The 22,908-nt window shown below is 38.1% G+C and overlaps 1 protein-coding gene across 3 annotated transcripts in view; it reads left to right on the plus strand.

Annotated features, from left to right (window-relative positions):
* FHIT (fragile histidine triad diadenosine triphosphatase) overlaps window positions 1-22,908 on the plus strand; it is a 1,278,128-nt gene that overhangs the window by 527,280 nt on the left and 727,940 nt on the right. For all 3 annotated transcript variants that reach the window (XM_016150237.2, XM_016150238.2, XM_036219786.1), the window contains one exon: window positions 7,808-7,885. The gene's annotated coding sequence lies outside the window, so the exon portion shown is untranslated. The remainder of the gene's footprint in view (window positions 1-7,807; window positions 7,886-22,908) is intronic.

The raw sequence follows: 22,908 nt of genomic DNA on the forward strand, positions 1-22,908 counted from the left end.
CTACCTTCTTACCAAGTCCATAGGTCCCTTCCTTTGTTTCTATACTTGATCTTAGCCAAAAGGCCGAGAAGCGATCCTTTCCTCTGTTTCTATTCTGATTTTTATCACTTACTGCCTTGTCTTATGTATTTCACTGCCTGTATTATCTTACCTACTAGAAGGTAAATTCTTTAGGGATTACATTTTTTATATTCATTTATTCACTCTTCACTCCTTCAGACACTTTTGTCTGTCATCTTTGTTCTTGGGGCTATCAAGATGAGACAAGCAATGTTCCCACCCTCGAGAAGCTCAAAGTCAACTAGAGGGACAAGCACATAAGTGAGGGGGCACAGAGTGAAAAAGGTCACTATAAAACATAAGGGGGCAGCAACATCTTCTCTCAGGATGAAGGAGGAAGGTCAAGGAAGGCTGGGAATGTATGCCCTGAGTTTTCTTACCCTGGCGGGTAGAAGAAAGGAAGAGAGAAGAGCAAGGAGTACTCTATAAATAGGGGTCAACTGATATAGCTTTACTTTTAACCCAGGAAAAGGGTGTGTCTAGGGCCTCACACTTAAATACTCTTCCTCCCACCCCACAAAGTAATCAATTAGACTATGGTCTAATCGAGGTTGAGATTGTTGTCCCAGAATAGACTCTTAACAATCCTAAAGTTGCTTCCACTTCCAGGCTGTGATTCTAGGAGGGGAGTGTAGAACTCATGGACACTCCACAATGCATCCTTTTCAGCTATGGCTGACTGCTTTTCTAAGATCTTAGATCTTGCCCTGCCTCAGCTGTGTCCCATTACCAGATGATGCACAGGTGGGATTGTTTTAAACCAGTGGCGCTTGTTAGTATTACTCCGAGCTATGGTCAAAGTCACTAGGAAGAATTATGTTTTTTTGTTTGTTTGTTTGTTTTTAACTAAGGTAAAAAGAAATGAAGGAGAAGGAGATGATAGGATAGAGCTGAAATTTTGTGAGCTGAAACGTGGGGCTCTGCTGAAGTTGCTTTTCTTGGTGCTCTGCAAGGAAAGGCAGAAGGTCAGGGAGCAGAAAGCAGGAGAGAAGAGAGCTCTGAATCCTTGAAGAGCTCTCAGACTCCTGGCCCTTTACAGCTCTGCCAGCTCCTGAGACCATTTTTTAACTGGGAAGTAGAACACATTATTGAAAAGTGAGCAGGACATAAATGAACACACCAAATTGTTTGTTGCCCATGGGAGAATCTTTAGTTTCCTCTCTGGAGGAGGAAAGGTCAGAATCCAGGTGATGAGAGTTGCTTGTCCTTCACGCCCTCTAGCCTTTAATTGGGGGCAGCTGCCCTTCCTTTCCCTTTTTGGAAAGCAGAGAGAGCTGAGTGTGTGCTGTGTCTTCTCCCGCTTCCACAAGCTGCTCTGGACCCTACAGGACAGTCCAAGGCTCGGGAAGGGCAGGTACAGATTCCCCGGGGAACAAAAGTCCACGCGGGAGGCTGTTGGAAGGGGCACAAGTCTTTAAGGCAGATTTTTTGCAGCACTTCAGCCTCCCCTGCTGTTCCTCATTGCAAATATTTAATTTGTGGATCTGAGGTGGGGAGAAAAAGAGAAGGAGGTGGGACTGGGATTGGCTGTTATGTTCCTGAGCAAATATCTGCTTGTGTGCAGAAATTTAAATCCAAAAGGATATGGACACTTGTGGGTCCCAGGTCTGGCTGTGATCTAGGCTCATGGCTAGGAATAGGACCCCAGATTTAGAATGTTACATTAGTGTAGTAGGGTGCCTGTGCTTAAAATATGTAAACATACTTCAGCTTATTGTATTCATGCCTGTGGGGCTGAATGCCACTATTATACTCTGCTCTGTGTGGAGCCAGGTGGTCCCCTGGAGAGCAAAAGGGGAGCACAAGAAGGTGAGTTGAGGAAGGGCGCTCATGAACTTCACAATTGGATACTAGGAAGGCAGAGTGAGACAGCGGAGGGGGAGGCTCTGTGTGTGTGCACGCCTGCTTGCGGGGGTGGTCTTTTTGAAATTGTTGGCTGTGGCCTTTTAAGCCCTTATGCTATCAACAATCTGTTTTTTTCCCTTATGTTATTTGTAAACATGCCTGGAGGCTAGGATGTGATGGACATATCCGGTAAATAGAATAAATATTAACTTAAAAGTACAGAGTGAATCTAGCTCACTGATGCTCAGCTTGGAGTATTAAAAGGAAGGAATTTTAAATATATATGCGGAGAAGAATGCTAGTTACTACTGTTTTGCACTGCTTTGCAGTTAGAGATTTAGCATCCAGTTTCTGCCTAAATACTAATTTGTTACCTTTAGTTACTTGGCTATTGATGGGTTATCTTTTGGTGTTGGTTTCAAGTTTGTAATTATATACCATATATACCATAGTTTGGAATTATAGACTCTGAACCCAGAAAGGGATCTGCAAGATCTTTATAATCCAGAATGTTCTAGTGAGACAGTAAGATGTTAGTCAATAGATAAGGTCTGTCCCAAAGGATTCTGCCACAGGGGAAGTGTTACCGATTATAGTCACCTCTTAGAACCAACGGTAATAGAGTTAACCTTCTGCCAAGTCATGAAAAGAAGAAACTTGTGTAGAGGATTATCCAGCCCTTCCCCAAATCTATTTGAACATGGAACATTTTCTTCAAGTACTATCTGTTAAATCTTCCAGAACAAACTTGGGGAAACACTATCATGATCCAAGCCTTCATTTTTGAAATTAAAAGCAAAGGCCAAAGAGACGATTTGCCCAGGTTTACTACGTGGTAAAAATGTTGCCATTGATTTCTTTGCTACAAACTGAACATTATCTCGTTTTAGAAGGAAGATGTTAATGAAAGTGAATTCTTTCTCTGATGGATTTTAATTAATAGCTTTTGTTAACTTGCTTTCTTTGATCTTTTCTGCATTTTGGTTTTCAAAGAGCACTCTTTGCAGAGAGGATACCTAATATTGTTGCTTATTGTGTAACCCTGTAAACTCAATTGTAATTATAATTTTATTTCTTTTGAATCCATAAGCTTTCTCTGTTTCCTAAAACCTGCCTGCCTTTTATTCTCTCCCCCATGACTCTAGTACTTGTACTCTACTATTTGTACAAATGCCACTGTCTTTTGTTCTTTATTTTGAACAGTACCCCAGGAAACTGATCTGGGGACCTGCATTTTTGCTGCCAGAGTATATGCAAATTTCTGTGTACTGTAAAATTTTCTTGAATTCTCCTCCGAAGCTGAAAGACTTCTGTATAATATATTACTGTAAGAGATTAATTGACATTAATTTTTCCCCTCAATAACAATTTTTTTTCTTGATCTCAGTGTTGTTAATTAATTATTCAGTGTTCTTAATCCAGTTTGTGGTTGTGCCATTCAGTGGAGTTACTAAGTATTCTTAGGATATGCCTTATGGAGCAAAATTGCAGGTCTTGCTTGCCAGTTTCCTCTGAGCTACAGTGGCCATTAAGTGTTTTGAGAACTTTGGAACAAATGCACTCTTTTCAACATTTCAGCATTGGCAATATTTGATATGAATTCACTGTGGTTCAATCCAACAAAATTTGTATGCTCGGTTCCAAAACATGTGCTGTGCTCTGGAGATGATATTTTTTAATGGATTAGGTATTGTTGCTGTCGGTGAGGAGCTCACCCTCTGGTGAGGGAGACCAACTTCTAAATGAACATGTCACAGGGTGCTGTACTATATGATGTGCACAGTGCTAAGGCACAAAAAGGAGTCAATTCAATGGAAAAGGGTTTCAAAGAGAGGTAGGACTGTAATGGCGGCCTGGAGGCTAAGCAGGAGCTTCTTAGAGGACCAAGAAGCCTCGTAATTACTTGAAGTGGGATAGCCTCCCTTCCCTGCCTGGTCCTCTCCTATCCTCGACTTTCTTGTTCCCAGGTTACTCTCTCAGAATATGCTGTGCGTGGAAATATATTACTGCCAAATGCATTACAAATAAACGTTCACCATTTCAGTCCAGATTATACAAATTCCAGTATCAATTTTTAAATAGTCTTTCCCATTATTTTCTTCCTCAGTATGATTATTCCCGCCTCCTCTTTAGTGCTTATTATAGATCAGCCTGTGTGCTGAGAGGCTCCCATTTCCTTGTGTTTGTTTTCCCTGCAATCCTAACAATAACCCCATGAAACTTTGCTTCCCAAACTTGTCTGCACATTGGAAAAATCTGGGCAGCTTCACAAACTGCTGCCGCATGTGTCCCAGCCCTAGACCCTGTGCTTTAATTGATCTGGTGGGTACCCTGGGCTTGGCATTTTTAAAATATCCCCTAGTGGTGACGAAAATGATCTAAAAGTGATTGTGGTGATGGTTGTACAATTAAATAGATTGAAAACCATTGAATTGCACACTTTAAATGGGTGAATTGTATGGCATGTAAATTATAGCTCGACATAGCTCTTACATTGAAAAAAAATCTAGGTGGATAATTTGGGAAGCACTGCTAGAATGTAAATGGGGAAACTGAGACCTAGAGAAACTGAGTAACTTGCCCAATCTCTCATAGCAGCCAGAGTGAAGTAAGAACCCAGGTAGTCTAAGACTAGAGCGTGTGTTCTTATCAACCATATCATCTTGTTGTCTTCAAACATTAAGATGATTCTGACTCAACAAGTATATGCTTGGAGAAGTTGTGATGGATTTACTCACATCTGTGCACACACCTTCAACATGTCATTCTATGTAAGCAGTGGATCTCATTTGCAAAATAATTAGCTTTAGGACAAGGTAAAGTAATTAGCCCCCTTGGCAGTAAAATTCTCGGTCACTTTATCACACTACTGAAATGAGTTGAGCCAGCCTTCTTTGGTGACCAGGAGGCATCCTCAGAAGCACCTTTAAAGAGGGACATGCTGGTCTCAAAGTTATAAATTCAAAACCAACTGTTCCACATCCTGAAACCTGAAAATAGAATTCTATTTAAAAGATACTGCCTGGAATGTTACCTTGCACTTTATCAACCCTCTACTGAATATTGGTACAGAATGCACATAAAAATAGTTTGTCTATAATAGGAGAAATGTTTCTCCTATTATATTGGGTTTGGGCACAGATAGGAAATGAGAAGGCAAGCCTGATTGGAAGGCCTGTTTTTATCAGTCCTAGGAAAACACAAAAGGAAGAATACTTTTGAAAGGAAAGAATGAATTTCTATCATGATGAATTGTCATCAGTGTGTTTTCTAGAAAGAATATCGAAGATACAAGTCCCTAGAGCAGCATGGCGACTTTTCTGAGAGCGGTGCTTTGTCTCATATGAAAAGGTGCTCACTGCTGACCTCTTCATGGCCGCTGCTGCTTTACCTATGTGCTCCTTTTTTAAATAAAAATTGAATACAAAAAGATGAGCTCAGCTTAGACCTGAAAGGGAACTCATTAAAAATGTCCTTTGTAGAGGCTTAAAGTTTAAGTTCCAGGGGCAAGTTTAGTTCATTTTGCTTTGGTAGTTAGGTGCCGACTATCTCTTAAAGTGTTGAGAAGTCTGTCTAGGAATTTGCAATTTAGTTCTTGTTGCCAAACATCACCGGTAAGAAGAATAAGTTATCTTTACTATTCAGGATTTTTTTAAAAACCTGGCTGTGTCTGTACTTGCCTGAATTATTTGCCTGAATCACTGGTTGATTTCCTTTTCAAATTAATATTATTTTCCTTTTTTAAGTCAATGAAATTCATTGCTCGGATATTTTTCAAGGAAGGAGAACCTGTTAGAATCCAACAGTAAGGAATAGAAGAGCTGACTGTTCCATTCAGTTCTCTGTCAGTTGAAAAGTTTGTATTATTTATGAATTCTTTTGTATTTGGGATCAGCCCAACTGACTGTTACTGAGTCAGCGTGTGCCCTGTGGGGGGCGAGGGCCCAGGCAGCAGCCTGCATGGCTCACAGTGGCACTCATGGCTCCTGTGACCACCTTTTCCTTAACTGCTCCTCCACATTTCCATCCGTCAGTCAGTATTATTAGCTATTCCTCCAAAACGTGTTCAGAGTATGACTGCTACTCACTCTACCACTGCAGCCTCTCTAGTTCAAGTCCCCACCATTTATTCCCTGGCTCACCTGTGCAGCCTCTTAGGTGTTTGGGCTGCTTTTATTCTTGCCTAGCCATCCATTTTTTAAGCAGCCCCTTAAGTGATCTTTTAAAATTTAAATTAGATCATATAACTCCTTTGCCTGAAAACCTGCAAAGGCTACCTATTTCAATAAGAATGAAATTTAAATGGCTTAGCCTGGCACTGCAAGTTCCGTGTCAGCCTTATCTTTCTGTCTTTATCGGGGATCACATCCCCCTACTTCACCCAGCTCTGGCCATGCTTATTTCTTTCACAGTTCAATGTGGCTGGCATTAAGCCCTTTGCTTAATGCTTGTTATTTAGTTAGAAGGTCTTGAGGGCCCCCAATAAATAGCTCTTTCCTGCTCAGGTCCCCAAATTTGTCAAATTGTGAAACAAAGGAATGGCTGATAGAGTCCAGGCTTGGTGGACATGACTTTAAATCTTAGCTAGCTCAGGAATTCTGTCTTAATATACAGATTACCTACAGATGTGGTTAAATGCAAATTTTAATTGAGTAGGAGGTCTGGGGTGGAGCTGAGAATTTGTGTTCCTACTAAGCTTCCAGATGATGCTGACACAGCTTCTCCTCAGACCACTTTGAGTATTAAGGGACTGGCTGATATTGATCCATCCCCCCCCCACCTTCCTCCCACCGCCACTAGCCCAAATATATTGCTCTTATAAAACACTCAGTACCAGGTTCCTCTTAAAACCCAGGAGTGGGCAAAAGCATGCCATCCTAACTGACATCCTGCCTGGATGGCCGACTGGCTTAACTCACCCTGGTCTCAGGTAAGATGTTCTTTCTCAGAGACCTGACCATCCAATCTCAAGTGATGATCACACTGGCCATCTTTCCCAGCTCTATTATCCCATTTTATTATATTTTCCAGCTCTTATAACAATCTGAAAATCTTATTTTACTTGTTTGTTTTTCTCCTGATGAGAGAAGGGAGCTTGTCTGTCTTGTTCACTGCTATATCCTCATAACCACAAAGGGCAGTGCTTATTGTAGATAGTAAGACAGATGAACCATAAGTTCCATGATGATGGCTCCATTTCTTTCTTAATCATTTTATTTCCAGTACCAAACACAGGATGTGCTGCATCGTAGATGTTGAATAAGTGAATGAGAACTTAAGTTTTAAAAACAGGGAAAGCATGTTTTTAGAGTAATAACTAGTGACTCAAGTTAACTGGCAGTTGTTACTTTACATATGAACAGTCAGGATCATCTCCATAAGTTCCTACTTTTTTTAATTGACTAATTTCCAGCCTTCTGTAGTGGGAATAAAACGTGGGGAGTGTTTCAATATTGAGAATGGTGCCCGACTAGTTGGTAACATGCCTTTTATTTTGGTGGAGGTGTGGAGTAGAGTTTTATAGTCTCAAGAGGCTGCCAAAGACTATACCATGTGATAGGAAGTAATTGTCCACCAACGTTCCTGGACATAGTTACAAACATTCCTGAGAGAGAATGAGGCATCATTCTTCTAACTCCAACTCTCAGTTTTATTTGAATCATATCAGAGTCACCAAACTAAGTCACTGAGTTGCCTTTTCAAGTCATAGTAGATCAATGGCTCAATCTCTGTGAGAATTGGGCTATTCACCTGTCTTTTGCCCAAATGGCTACTGCAGTTTTTGCTCATTTTAAAATCCTTGATAGAGGTTTTGTTTTGTTTTGTTTCTGTTTCATCATCATCTAAGGTTAAGAAAAATAGTTTACACGTTCTTTGACTAGCTCTTATTCTGTTAATCAAGGTTGTCTGGATTCCACTTCTATAATTTGGCTGTGGCTGGCTTAAACACAGAAGGAAAGGGAGAGAAGGAGTGGACTAGGTAAGATTTTTTTTTTTTTTTTTTTTTGAGTGTGTCTTGTGGTCCAGATACTTTGGAAGAATAGCTGCATGAAAAGCTTGTCCCTGGTTATTGGCTATGTCCTTTGTTTCCAAAATGATATTGGCTTTTACATAGGTCTTGCCTTGGCATCTGATTGATAATTTGATATCTAATTCCAATGCATATGTCTGTTGTATTGGTTTGGTCTGGTTTAAAATGATAGATTATTATAGGATACATTAAACTTAAATACTAAAGGTAGAGACATTGAAAAGTGCATTGAGTGAATCCATTACTCATTTGATGTTTATTAGATATTGACCATTTGCCAGGTACTGTGCTGGCTCCTCTGTATATGGAAATGTTAAATGAAAATCTTATTTCTTTTTTAGAAAAGGGCTTTTTCTCTCTAATCTCTGGCTCCTTCCTTCTCTCCCTTTCTTGCATGCACATGTTCACATACACATATTCACTCTTTCTATCTGGAAAAGTAGCCGTTACCCTGCCCTGTGACAGGCTGGTATCTATTGAACTATGGCCTACGTGAAAGTAGGAGGAAGTTCATTGCCTGAAAATGGAAAAGGGGCTCCACCCTGCCGTTTTTGTCTTGGACTTGCCAGTAGCTGTGAATGATGTACTAATGAGTCTGGACTCCATAAAAGGCCTTCCTGATTCTTCCTAGTTACAATTTTCAACACTGGACAGGAGGAGGAAGTCAGATCACACCAGCACTGTGGAATTGAGGTCTTGAGCAAAAAAACCAGGAAGACCCATGTGGTTTATGGCCTGATTCAAGTAATTTCAGGTTTACTTATAGAAGTCAGAGCCTGCTGGGAATAGCCCAGCCATTTATAAAGTTGTTCTTGCCTCCCTATGTGGCTTCTGGGTCTGTTTGGGGAGGGCGTACTGATAGATAATTCTGACCTCAGACAGCATTCTCCCCCAACAAGGGGATCATGATTTAGTATTCAAGATGGATAACTGAATGCATAATTACAGTATGTGTGAGGGATGCTATATTATGTGTGACCCAGGTACTGTAAAGAAGACAGAATAGTTGGACAGGCCCTTCCATGTGTGTTGTGCTAATTGGTGAAGACCTCATTCTTCTGCAACAAATTGCATCATCGTTATCTCTGATAATAGAAGGATGTTGCTCTCAAATGTAAGCTACAGTTGTCTATGCTACAATTGTCTTGTGTGTATGCTTACAAACTGCAGTTTGCCCGTCATAGCATACTATATTATGATTTAATTTTGGCATTAACTATGATCTGAAAACTTTGAGAGCCGTTATCTTGAAACATCTGTACTTAACATCTCCAAACATAGGGTTCTAGCCTGTGCCCAGCAGCCTAGCATGCCCAGAAAAGCCAAGAGAAGACCTTGTGCCATAATACACACTGGTGGTTTCCATGGCCATCAGCACAGGAAGACACCAACATCTTAGCAGTAGCTTAAACAATTCAAGGAAGGTTTGAAACACAAGCAGATTTGTTTAACAGTGTTGCTAGCATGGCTTTGTAAAGGAGCATAATGCCCAAAGGAGGAATGTGCTTTCTCTCATGTTCTAGAGCTTAAGCAGCTGCCAAGGGATAGGTATGTTTTCCACCTTCCCAATGAGTTTGTGCAGGAAGTGTGACTGATATTAGCAAGCACTTAGTGAGCAAGAGACTTCTTTTGGGGTGGTTTTTGAAGATCTGAACATTGTACCGTGCATTGTCCCCTAAAGCCAGTGTACCAGCATTTGAGTGGAACACATCAATAAAGAAATAATAAAACATTATTAAATGAGAAACTTCTGGAAAAGTGCATTTAACAAAAAGATAAGAAGGGAAATCTCAGCAGCAGCAATCTGAGAAAATGTCATCAGAGACTTTAGCTGTAACCCAGAGTTCCCCACAGTAAATACATACTTCACTCAGTGACAGTGACACATCTTTTGTCAATCTTTCTAAATGCTCCTTTAAAACGGGTTAATGTTTTCTCGCTTTGTGCCGAATTGCATAGAAGTAAATGCCTCTAGGGTGATTTTAATTGTCTCTTTATTTCTTTTGTTCTCATATTCCCCGTACAGTTGAAAATTATACTACTGTGGATTTACAGAATTTTCTAATTAGTAAGAAGCCTGACATTTACTAATACAAAACTATGAATAAACCTACTAATTTAAAAATTATGTCACCATCAGAATGTTCCCATGGAAGCTGGAAGCCCAGAGAAAATGTGGTTTTGGATATTTATTAACAAGGTGATTAGTCAGAGGATTATTATAGGACATGTTAGTTCAATGCTAGAAGTTTATTATTCACATTCCTAATTCAAAGAGTTGAGATCCATAGATATATGTGTTAATACATCCATAGCCCGCAGTGGATGGGACCATCTCTGGGCTGCCATGAAAGTTTTCCCTGGATCACTAAAGCATAAAACTGGAATGAAAAATTGGTTTTGCATGTCATTCAGCAATTCTGTTTGATTAACAATGACTATGTTAAGACGTCTGTAAAGATGCAGGAGAACATGAGATAGTTAATTAGTGATGATTGTCATTGGTACAGCAGGAGGAAACCACAGCATGAGTGCCAGACACGGTCCCTTCCCAACATCAGTGAAACCAGCAGTGAGCTTACTCAGCAACTTTTATTTTTTTCATCGGGGATCAGGACTCTTGAGAATTTGTTAAGTGGGGAAAATGTTCTTCCCGGACATTGCAGCGGGAGGAGAAAATAGTGCCTTCCTAGAACTCTTTAGAATATGCTGAGTGAAACTTTGCCCTGGAGATTCCTTGACTATGAAACTGCTTCATGTGGCCATGTGCATGTCTTAGGGAAGCAGGTCAGGGAGATCACAGGAGCCTGAGTGGTTCAGAGTTTGTTTCCCATTAGAGAAAAGAGCTATGGCAGGGTTAGAGTGCACAACTCGGTCTTGTCAGCAATGAATCCATGTGTGGTTTCTAACAGCATGCACCATGGCAAACAAAGGCAAGAGCTTTAAAGATAGGAATTAGATTGCGGCAACAAAGCCTCTGTCCTGGCAGGACTCTTAGAATAGGGATCACCTAAACAAAATCACTTGAAGCTGGGTTAAAACTTTTCAAGAACAATTTTTAAAAAATTCTACTTGTTGCTTTTTTGAAAAGCAATGACCCTTACTCACGTTTGTTGTTAAACCAAGGTTCAAATGTGTAGGTTACTAATCGCTGGCATTTGCAATGTTACTTTAAAAGCAAGGGACTTTAAGACTACAGAACTCAGATATGCCACTCTGGGAGAACACTCATTGTCCTATTTCTAGGACTCAAAATCCATTCAACAATACATATGCATTTAATGATTGCCTGTCAGCCTTTTGGTTATTGTGTTGTGCTTCTCAGCCCACTTAGCAATGAAAGTTGCCATAAATTACCCTAGGCAATGGCACATGCTTGGAGTAGAGTTGCCTGTAACTCCAGATGCTTCTCATGTCATGGGTGAACCAAGGGAGCGGGTGGAATAGAGCCATGTAGAGTCAAAGGGAACTTGATTATGCCCTTGTTATGTATGTTTGTTCCTCAGAGATCTGGTATGGCCACCCTCCTGGCTCTTTATCATCTCTCTCCATGCATGGAAAACCAGGCAGAGTGACTGGAAAGCAGCATTGTGCACTTGAAAATGAACACCTTTCCTAACGTTGCATCTTTTTCTGTGTTCCTTCCTCCTGTCAGCTCCTTGTCTCAAGCACCTAAATGGAGACATTTGATGGTGCAATGTGGGCAGAAAATCTTTCTGAGTATTGCCGGTGGTAGAGAGGAGGCCAGTGTTAGATGCCCTGGGTACAAATCTTAGTTCCACCCTTTATGTGCTGTGTGGATTTAAGCAAGGGACTTACACTCTCAGTGCTTTCTTCTGTAAAATCAGGAGAATGAAAATACCTCACAAGGCTATTCAGAGAATTAAGTGAGATATTTACATAAAGCAGTTAGCACAATGCCTGGTTTATAATAAGGGCTACGGGACTATCAGCTCATATTATTAGTATGATTAAAAATGACAACTTTTAAACAATTTACTGCATACGTTTTCTAACTCTCTACATATTGGGTGTCAATGAGAGGTGTTCTTGCTGGCATCATATGTACTGTTTGATGACTGCACAAGTGTACTAAAAACTCTGACCCTCAGGTACTGTTTTCAGAAATGGCTTCTCAGCTTATAAAGCTATGAAAAGAACATTCTTAATTCCTGTGCATGGTCATTCCTAGACAGTGTTCAACATGGTGTTCATTGTGGATATGAGGAAGTAGCTACGTAGGACACAGGTAGAGTTTCACACCTGGGTAAGGCCACTGCTTTTCACCTCTGATGCCATCTTGATTCCCTAAAACCCACCCCTAGCCCTAATCTATCTACCCTTTCTCTGAGAAGTGCTTGGTAGTCAGTTTGATTTACTGAGAAGAGCTTTGAGCTCTTAACTAATAGGTGACTTTGATCAAGTCATTTGATTTCCATGGGTTTCATTTTCTCATTATCTACTGTAGAGGCTGTGGGATTTAAATGAGCTAATGCAGATCAAGTGCCTAACATAGGCCTTGGCACAGAGAATTCCATCAGTGCTCATTTGCTGTCATTGGTGCAAGGCTCTTGCTGCTATAAAAGGATGTGAAGCCCGGAAACAGGTGGATTTTGGGTCAGTTTCATCTTCCCTCATTACCTATGAAGATAGTCTTGTCGTAGATTCAGAGAGGACTAGCTCATTCTTCATCCTTTATCTTTCTAGCTCGTATGGATCTGGGCCTGTCTTTCCTAGGTGCTAGGAAAATTACAGATGTTACTATTTATACAGCACCTCTTGTGTTTGAGGTAATATGCTGGATACTGTGGGGATGCCATGGAAAGTTTGTATACAGACAGATCACCCAGGTGATTGTAAGAGCTTCATTTTTCTTTCAAGGTCAGGAGGAGATCAAAAGTAGCAATAAGAAAATGACCAATTAGTTTTCTCTTTGAGAACTCTCAGCTCTATGCAAGTGAAGCCCTTAGACAAGTGAAGGGGAGGACAAGGAAGAATGAAACAGTACAGTTTTATTATATGGGAGGCAATAGCCAGTATGTAAATGAGTATGACCACACAGGAAAGCTGTTTCGAGTCAGTGTGAATCATAATACCAAAGTGAATGCATAATGGCCACCCTGCAAACTCCAGCTCTCCCGCGGATGCTTGTTTGTAGATAGTAACATCCCACCTGGCCTGAACAATGGAGCCACGTGATAGGATTCAGGTGTGGGCCTCAGTCTGCATGCTCATTAGTGTTGGATGATGCGCCCCAGTAAGCAGCTGGAGTCTCATTACTGTTCATAAGAGTAAACTAATAATTAAGAATTCTGAATTTCCAGATAGTGACAAGTAGAATGAGGAGGTAATGAGATGGGTAGGAATGGAGATTTCCTGATGAGGGCCTATCATGGTGAGAGAATGAGGAAATGAAAAAAATTCCATTGTCACTCCAAGAGATACTGAAAAATGCCAATTTATGGCACAGAGAAATGGGAAGGCATTTATCAGGCAATGAAAAAAACTACCCTGGATAGACCCCTGGAAAATACTGTGTGCAAAATTCATGATGGAGAAAGAAGGGTCAAGATTTGGACTGACTTCAAATTTGTTTTATTTAATATTTTATAGTAGTGAAATGTGCGGAAGCAGTTGTAGGGTAGGGGGAACAGTGTTCTGAGATCCCTTGAGTGACAACTTCTTGATTAGTTGCTGTTGCAATAAGGTCTGATTATATTAGTGAGGGCATGATATAGAGGCTATAGTTTGACTTTTTTCATGATTTTATTTGACCAGAATCTTCTGAGGACCTAGAAGAAGCCAGTGCATGGGTGGGTCTGGGATGGCCTTGGGTTCAAAGACTTGAATTTAGATCTTATTTTCAAGTGGGTTTTCCATATGGTGTTCCACAGAATTGATGGGACATCTTTGTCATACAATTCTAAACCTGTATCCTTGCTAGGTCATATCACCTGTAGCAGATTCAGTAAGTTAAGTAATAGATTTTTATGATCATGTAATTATCTTCTGAATAGTACAGTTAGAAATGCTGAATATAGTAGAACACTTAAAATAGAAGGACATCCATCTATAGATTGAGTGACATGCAGATGTAATTGACGCTGTAATTAGCCTTACTATTCTGTTTTAGCAAATATCTAGCATTGCTTTGTCATGAAAATCCAGGCATTTCACGTTAGTCAAAAAATGGTGGAATCATTTTTCTTATATGCAGAGATAGTAATCATTGTCTTGTATTCATTTGTGTTGGGAGCTTTAATTTGTTCGATGTTATTGTTTAAAATATGACACAATATGGATAATTTTGCTTTGGCATGTCATTTTTTTAACATGCCAGAAGCCTTAAAGAAGAAATATAAGTAAAAGACCTCTGGTGTCTCAATCTCTGAGAGACCTGTGTACTGAAAAAGAGATGCTAGCTTGTCATTCCTGCTTCTGAAAGATCACAGTTGATTTAGATTTACCATACAAGATTTGGACACCAATTCTGAGCTGATGTTCTCATGTATCTCTGCAGCCAATGAGATGAACTTTTACAACTCTTCTATTAATATGTAAAGAGTATAGTAAAAGTGGGAATGCAGTAGAAACTGTGATTACTCCAGAAGGATACATGACATTAAGGTGATTTTTCAACCTGTAATTCTCTTCCTTAAGTGTTGTTTTAATATAATAACCTGTAAAGTCCCCACTGCTATTGCAGCCTAGATGAAGGAAAATATGCTTTGGGTTATTTTTACTGTGAAGATGAATCTCAGCCTTTGTCAGACTGAGAAGTCATGCCATACTTTGTCCTTCAGGTTAGAAGTCTTTTTATTCAGGATTCTGTCTTTTCCACCTGAGCTGGTTATCTACAAATACAGACTGTTGATTTCCTACATGGCTCTAGGCCTTAATGGTGGTGTTTTAGATCTTTACCACCTGTGTTTAGTTTGGCAGCAAATATATATTTTTTAATGACATAAGTAATTTTAAATGCTATGCATTTTTGCACATATGATTAATAAGGTCAGATTGGAGTGTAAAACACATAGAACTCATCCATTAGTTCCCTGTATCTTTCTTTACCAGATGAAAAGAACTTTAGGACCAAATACATCTATCTATCTATGTAGATAGGTAGGTAGGTAGGTAGGTAAGTAGATCGATAGATAGATAGATAGATAGATAGATAGATAGATAGACAGACAGACAGACAGACAGACAGATGCACAGATACATATACATATATATTTTCAGATGAGCTCTTTTTGAAGAACAGGTCTTTAGAGGATCAGTGGGGCAAGGTGATTGGCCATTCATAATACCCGAGGATATTTGAAAATAATCCCTTCATATAACTTCTCCTGTGCCTGGTCATGGTAGGAAATAAAAGTATGTAAAAAAAGACAAGAGAATTGATTCTAAACCTTTTTTCTCAGAGGAAAATGATCATTAATTTCCAGATTTCCTCTTTGTACCTGTATACACACAAATAATTTAAAAATATTTTATATGTGGATTCACTATTCTCTGAAAATAAATGACTTATAAATGACTGTATAAGTGCTTATTATACTATTACATAAGGCTATACATATAATTAATTATAAAGCTATACATGTATTAAAACTACATAGATGTTTATGTTATAAAGTTATGATTTCATTTTTTGTATTTTATTCTTCTTTTGGATGAATCAGCTACAAAGCAGATGTTGTTATTGGTGGGTAGTGTGGTGGCAAGAATGTAACAGGTCCAAAAAGCTCTGGGTTCTTACAGGGAATAGGTGTAAATACTTGTCAGGAAGTTAGCAGTGAATTGTGAGGAGTAACAGGGGGCCTTGGCCTTCACCGCACATTAGCATTACCATGGGTACTCCTAAAAACAAACTAAAACATAACTTCCCTCCCAAATACCCTGATGCCCTCTTTCTCATTAAAATATCTCATTAAAATATCTGGGAGCAGGCTGTTGGTAAGGTTGTTGAGAAATTGGAAACTTCATTCAATGTAAAATGGTGGAGTTGCTAAGGAAAGCAGTTTGGCAATTCCTCAAAAAGTTAAATATAGATTTTCCATATGATCCAGCAATTCTACCCAAGAAAATTGAAAATATATGTCCACACAGAAACTTATACCTGAATGTTTATAACAGCACTATTCATAGTAGCAAAAAAGTGGGGGAACACTATATCAACTAATAAATAGATTTAAAAAGTTGATATACACACAATGGGGTACTATCCAGTCTTTAAAAGGAGCAAAGTACTGATATGTGCTACAATATAGATGAACCTGGAAAACATAAGAAACCAGACCAAAAAAAAGCCATATATTGTATGATTCTGTTTATATTACATGTTCAGAGTAGGAGGGAGGGGGAGGGGGGGAGAAAGGAGGAAATGGGGTAAAAGGGGTCAAATATGTAGTGACAGAAAGAAATCTAATTATAATAGGTGGACACACAGTGTAAACATATATATGCCTTACTTTTAAAGTGTACAGCTGAAACTTACTGGATTTTGTTAACCAATGTTATCATTAAAAAAAAAAAAAAGTTTACAACTGGCAAATCCATAGAAATGGAAAATAGATTAATTATTGCCAGGAGCTGCGGGGAGGGAAAATGTAGAGTAACTGCTAATGGATATGGGGTTTCTTTTTGGATTCATGAAAATGTTCTAGAATTAGATAGTGGTCATAATTGTGCAACTCCGTGAGTATACTGAAAACCACTGAAATGTATACTTTCAAAAGGTGAATTTTATGGTATGTGAATTATATCTCATTTTTTAAAACTATTGTAAAAAAAGTGTATGGGAATATGAGGCATGGGGACCTCTATTTTTTAAGCTCCTGAGATCATTTTAACATACAACACTAAAGATCATTTTTTTAAATAATGAAACTTGAAAACTAAAGACTGTAGCTTAAATGTTTGTGATCATAAGTATCTCATCATTCACTAAATGAAACACCAAACAAGACTTTGCATAATCTGGTCTCTGCCCTTCTTTCAAACCCATTTCCTCACCTCTTTGTCCTGCTTTCTGTTCTCAGACTTCACGGTCATGCTCTTCTTTCCGTTTGTCTAAGACCTTAAGCTTGTTCTTTCCTTGGCACTTGCTGTTTCCTCCACTTGGAACCTTTTGTCCCCAGATACACAAACACAGTGGGCCCCTCATCATCCAAATCCAAGACTAAATGCTAGGTTCTCTTTCTATTCATACTAAATCAGTCACTTCTACCACCTCCAAGTCTCTATGTATTTTTGCACCCTGATTATTTCCTTCAAATCACAATCAGAAAATTTTTTGTTGACTGCTTTGTGGTCTCCATCATTTTGCTCTCCTCCTCAGTCTGCACCTGGAGTGCCCCATGAGAGTTAAGGCATGTTCTGCCATGTTCCCCACTAGAATAGTATTTAGAATATGGCAAGTATATAATAAATATTTGTCGAATGAATAAGTGATTAGAGATTAATGAGCAACCAATTCAAGGACAGATTATTTCAGTGCAGGCGATTCCTAACCATCTTTGTAGGAGAGTGAGATTAGAGATGCTAGATAAGTAAAAGTTTCAAGACTTTAAACTGACAGAGGAAAGAGAAGAAGGAGAGGTTACTGAAGAAGTGAGAGCTTGAAAAAGTTGACATTTTGAAATATCTATGTGTTTCTTGTTTTAAACAGCTGAGCTTCAGTTTTTTTTTTTTTTTGACTTGTTAACAATTGAAAATTTTTCTTTAGTGACACTGTAGGTTGATGACTTAATATACTTTACTAAATTTTTTTTTCTTTGTATAAAAATGTTACAGGCATACTTCTGTTTGAATTCTGAGACACTTCATTCAGGCTGTCTTCTCTTTCTCTTTGTTCTTCTTGTTGTCATCTTGTGGGATATTCTTAGAGTTGTGAAATTTTGCCACACACCTGTAAGTTTAGACCGTTTTATAAAACAGCTAAACCTAACTATATGTTTCCAGCTATCCATTTATGTACCTTGATGGTTTTCCAAGTCATCAATAAAAATATGTTTGAGTGCCTGGCCAGCTAAAAGTATGTTTTTTTACATCAGATGATGCCATTTTTTTCTGTTAAGGTTAGTGTTGGTATCCATTAGGAAGCAGCTTTTTAAGCTCATATACATTTTTGGTTAACATTTGAGCACCTTGAGCACCCAGTTTTTAAATGAAGTGATTTGAAATAAAAACATATTTTCCAGTTAGTAGAAGTATCTGGAGTTTGTATTTGCTATGTGATTTCTTCTGCTGGTCCCTAAGGAGAGTCATGCTTTTTAGGGTTGGTCTAGATTCCTGCCATTTGCTGAGACATGTCAGGATGGAAAAAGTGGAATGTTTTTAAAGTAAATTTACACCTTTAGCCATTATAAAACAACATGTTTATTTTTCAAGGTAAAAGAAAATACAAGCTTTTAAAATTCTTTTAACCAAAGGAATGATCTTTCTTTTTCATCATGTCTGGCTTCCCGGTTGCCTAGGAGAAGTTCATTTTCACGGCAGATTGTTTTGGTTAGGATAGTTACAAGTAATTTTCTCCTACATTATATTCCTAAGTAATAACAAATTTTTATTAGAGATTTGGATAATCGGAGAATACCTGGTGCCCATAAAATTGTGGGTAAATGTGCCTTTTCCTGAGATGACCTTTTAATGTAAATGTTTAGGAACATCGCCTGAGTGATATTTAGCATATCAATAGCCTTGAAGATTTCAATATACTTTGAACACAGTGATTCTCAAATTGAGGAACCAATACATGAGAAGTATTCAAAGAGATGCATAAATGTTGATGTATGAAAGGCATTCCTTGATGGAATGTCAGGAGGATTAAGATTTTATATGGAAATTGCTTAGTATAAAAGTACTGAGTATTAACTATAATTTCTATTATTTAATATGATGTTACTTTTGAACTGACAGTGCTTTACCTGTTTTTTCTATTTAATAATTTTAAACTGTTTATATAAAAGCATGATCCAAAGCAACTTAACTTGTGTAAGCTGCCAATTAACAATTGTTGAATAAACTTTGGCATTACTTTTTAATAGGGTAAAATACTAACTGCAGTATAATGACTAGCTTTATCAAAGACTTATTAAATACTTTACAGGTGTCCTTGAAAGAAGGTGCTGTTGTTATCCCCATTTCACAGACTGATTCTACAGCTGTGTTCTTAACTTCATCATCCTGGTGGTTCTGCTGGAATTGGGCTAGGATGGAGCTATTTCTATTTTAGAAAGCTCCCAAGATAATTTTAATTGGAACTAGTGCTCAAACTTTTTTTTTTTAACTTCTCAAACTTTAATGTGCTTATTGACATACAGAGGATCTCATTAAATACAGATCAGTGCAGTAGATTTGGGCTGGAGCCTGGGAATCTGCATTTCTTACAGTTCTCAGGTGACACAGATGTTTATGATCAGCAGACCACATTTTGAATAGCAAGCTTGTGGAAATATGTAGACTCTTTGTCCTCTAAAAGTCATTAGCTGTAGAATGTGGAGTTTCCTGATAGTATGTTGGTTAGAATTTCACATCCTTGTGAGCATGGCCTGTTAGGTGCATTTGTTAAAGTTTTGAGTTTCTTAAACTTTAGTCAGTGGGTTTTGAAGGATCTTCACATTCTTGTAAAGGAATTTATGTTTTGTGTTGTACATTTGAGGAAATAATATGAAAATAATAGACATACGCCTATATTTTGAATCACCAGTTGATCATCATGTAACAGAGAACTATCATGCGATTTGGGCACCAAGAGATCCCTTAAGGTGACAGTTATCTTTAATTTAGTGTGTCTCAGAGTGGGATCCCTGAAACCTTAAATTCCCAAGTTTGAGACTCCGTAGATAGTGTCCTCTGTAAACAGTATTCTTTAAATGAGACCTTTTAAATGATATTTTAAGTTCTTTTCTGCTAAAAATTCTAGAGTTTTTTTTTTTTTTTTTTTTTTTTTTTTCCTTTGAAGGGAACAGGGAGGTGAGAGCAAGGTTAGAAGCATATGGAAATTATATTAGTTGGATAATAACATTTGAAAGCAAACCAGGAGGAAACCTGATCTGCCCTGAAGTGAGCTAGTGTTATCTCCTATTGTGAATGATGGGGACATTTCAAATTTGGGGACATTTCTTTTTGTGGCCATTGAACCTTATTCTAATACACATTAGGTTGCCTATGTGATCCTATCAGAAAACAACAGATCAAATCCACTGAGTCACAAAATTAAACGTGAATAGTAGAGACCTTTTTATTTCCATTCTGTTCACTAAATTTTGAAGACAAAGTTCTCAAAATAATATGATGCTGTGAGAATTATAGGAGATAGAGAGGTAGAAGATGTAGTGAGGTAAAGAGAGCAAATGTACAAATAACTTTTATAGTTGAAAAGGTGGGAAATAGAGACTCATTAAATACCTTGAAATCACATAATTTTACTTCAAAATAAGTTATTATTAAGGAACACAAAATATCAATTGGTTAAAAATATAAGATTTGGTTTTCATTAATATACTTTAGTTGTATGTTTATAAAGAGATATTTGTGGGCTTTAGTTACTATTTCTTGAATGAATCCAGTCACTTCTTTCTCTGTCTTAGCCAAATCCCACTAATAAGTATAAGAGCCAAAATCTTAGACTGAGGTCTTTAATCCAGTACTTGGTTCCCTGGATGCCAGAAGCCATCTTCTTCATATTTATTAAGAAATAAAGATTCCAGGAGATAATTTTTTTCTGGGAATTCTAAAGAATATTGGTACATCCAACCTTCTTGTTGCAAAATGATTTAGCAATTTTACTTTAGCTTAAAATAAAATTGCTTTCTGCTATTTTCAAGTGAGAGGAAAGTATTTAATATTTATCTCAGTCTTACAGACAGTTTCAGATCCTGGAGATGCAAGAATCTTCCCATCACACAATATTAGTTCTTACACATTTCTCTACTTTTGTTTCTTTTATAGTTCCTGGAGTACTTTTCTTCTCCATTGAAATTAAAACTTAAAACTTGAAGAAGCATGTCTACTGGCTGGTCAGATAGGCAGGATTTTACCACAATTAAAGAAGAGGCAAAATTGAATTTGGGCAAGGACAGATATTATCATTTGGGGGTGCCAATGTCAAGTGACAAACATAGATGTATTTATATATGTGTGTGTGTGTGTGTGTGTGTGTGTACGTACGTTTATATACACACACACATATTCATACATACATATATACACACACACACACACATATACTATCATTCACAATTTGCAGATGGGATATCTGAGAGTGTGAAGTTCAGCCAATCACTGATAATTAGGGAATGGCAGAGCAAAGACTCAAGTGTATGTGCTTCGAACTTTCATTTGACCTCTTCATACTTCCTCTCAAGAGGTAGCTTGTAACTTGTATCATGAGAGGCAGACTAATGGTGAGGTCAGGGCAGTCAGCTCTTCAAATTGTTGGCAGGCTAAACTCATGAGAAGAATCACATGAGCTCATTGGCAAGAGTGTTGTGTGAGAAAGACAGAAATGAGAGGCAGGGTAGCTTTGGGTGGAGGAAAAATGAGAAATAAGCTTAAATTTTAATACTGGGAACTAGCTTAATGGATGGGTAGATAGATATCAGAATGGATATAATCAGCAGTTAGATGGATCGAAGCTATTTAAAAGGCATCTTGAAGATGTAAAAATATAAGAAGACTGAAAAGAGTTAAGAGAAAGAGAATGAATAGAAACGTTAAAAAGAACCCCCAAAAGGCAGAAAAGTAAATTGAGGTCAGGGAATATTTGAAAACATAATGACAAAGAATATAAAGAATGCAGTGAAAACTGAAGACTTCGTATGGAAAATGTTAATAGATCACTAAACAGGAGGACTCAGAAAAGTAGTCTGTAGTGGATTGAATAATATTCCCACCCACAAGGAACATCAGAACATAGCTATATTTGAAAATAGGATCTTTGTCATTGTAATTAGTTAAGGTGAAGTTATACTGGATTAGAGCGGGTCATAAATCCAATGACTTGTATATTCATAAGAAGAGAGGACACACAGAGAATATGGCCAGGTACAGATGGAGGCAGAGATGGGATGATGCATTCACAAGCCAAGGAATGCCAACAATTTTTGGCAACCACCAGGGACTAGGACATGGCAAGGAAGAATTCTGCCCTATAGCTTTCAGAAGGAGCATGGCCCCACCGCCACCTTGATTTCATTCTTCTAGCCTCCAGAACTCTGGGCAAATAAGTTCATTGATTCAAGCCTCCTGGTTTGTGATCATTTGTTACTACAGTCCTCAGAAACTAATACACATTTAGATATTTTCACACACTTTTTAAAATTTGGGGATAAAAATTAGGGCATCTTCCAGTGAATAGGAATCTGACTGTCATAGGACTTTTCTCCATAGCAACACCAGAATGTGAGAGGGCAAAGGAATAATGATTTCAAAATGTTGCAACAGCAAATTTAAGCTTAGGGTTTTATTTCTGGTTACTATATTTAAATGAGAAGGTAAAATAAAGCTTTCTGGCATAAAAATCTCAGTTTGCCAAATATATGTAGACCCTCTCTGAAAGTAACTTTGGAGAATCTATGAAAAAGAAAGAATCCAGGAGGAAGAAGTGAAACATACGAAATAAGAGCAAGTAGAGAATTTAGTGATTTTTGTACAAAGAAGCAATGACAACTTTAGTTTCTAGGAGTGTGATAGGGTGGACAATCAGAAAATTGTCCACTAAAAAATAATTTGAAATGCTGTATAAAATATACAAATGTTCATTCAAAAGCATAGGTGAGCTTTGAAAATGGGGGGAGCAAAAAACAAGCTAAAACTCAGAAGAGGAAGTAGTACTGCCTAGTGTGAGGGAGGTGTCTAGACCTTTGTAAATAGGACAAATGAAAAATATGATTGTTGGAGTAAGGGTGTGCAAAATGACAAAAAACCCTTGCATATCAGCATTTGAAATTATAATATTTCAACAT

This window comes from Rousettus aegyptiacus, unplaced genomic scaffold (assembly GCF_014176215.1).
Source record: "Rousettus aegyptiacus isolate mRouAeg1 unplaced genomic scaffold, mRouAeg1.p scaffold_m13_p_4, whole genome shotgun sequence".
Taxonomy (NCBI): domain Eukaryota; kingdom Metazoa; phylum Chordata; class Mammalia; order Chiroptera; family Pteropodidae; genus Rousettus; species Rousettus aegyptiacus.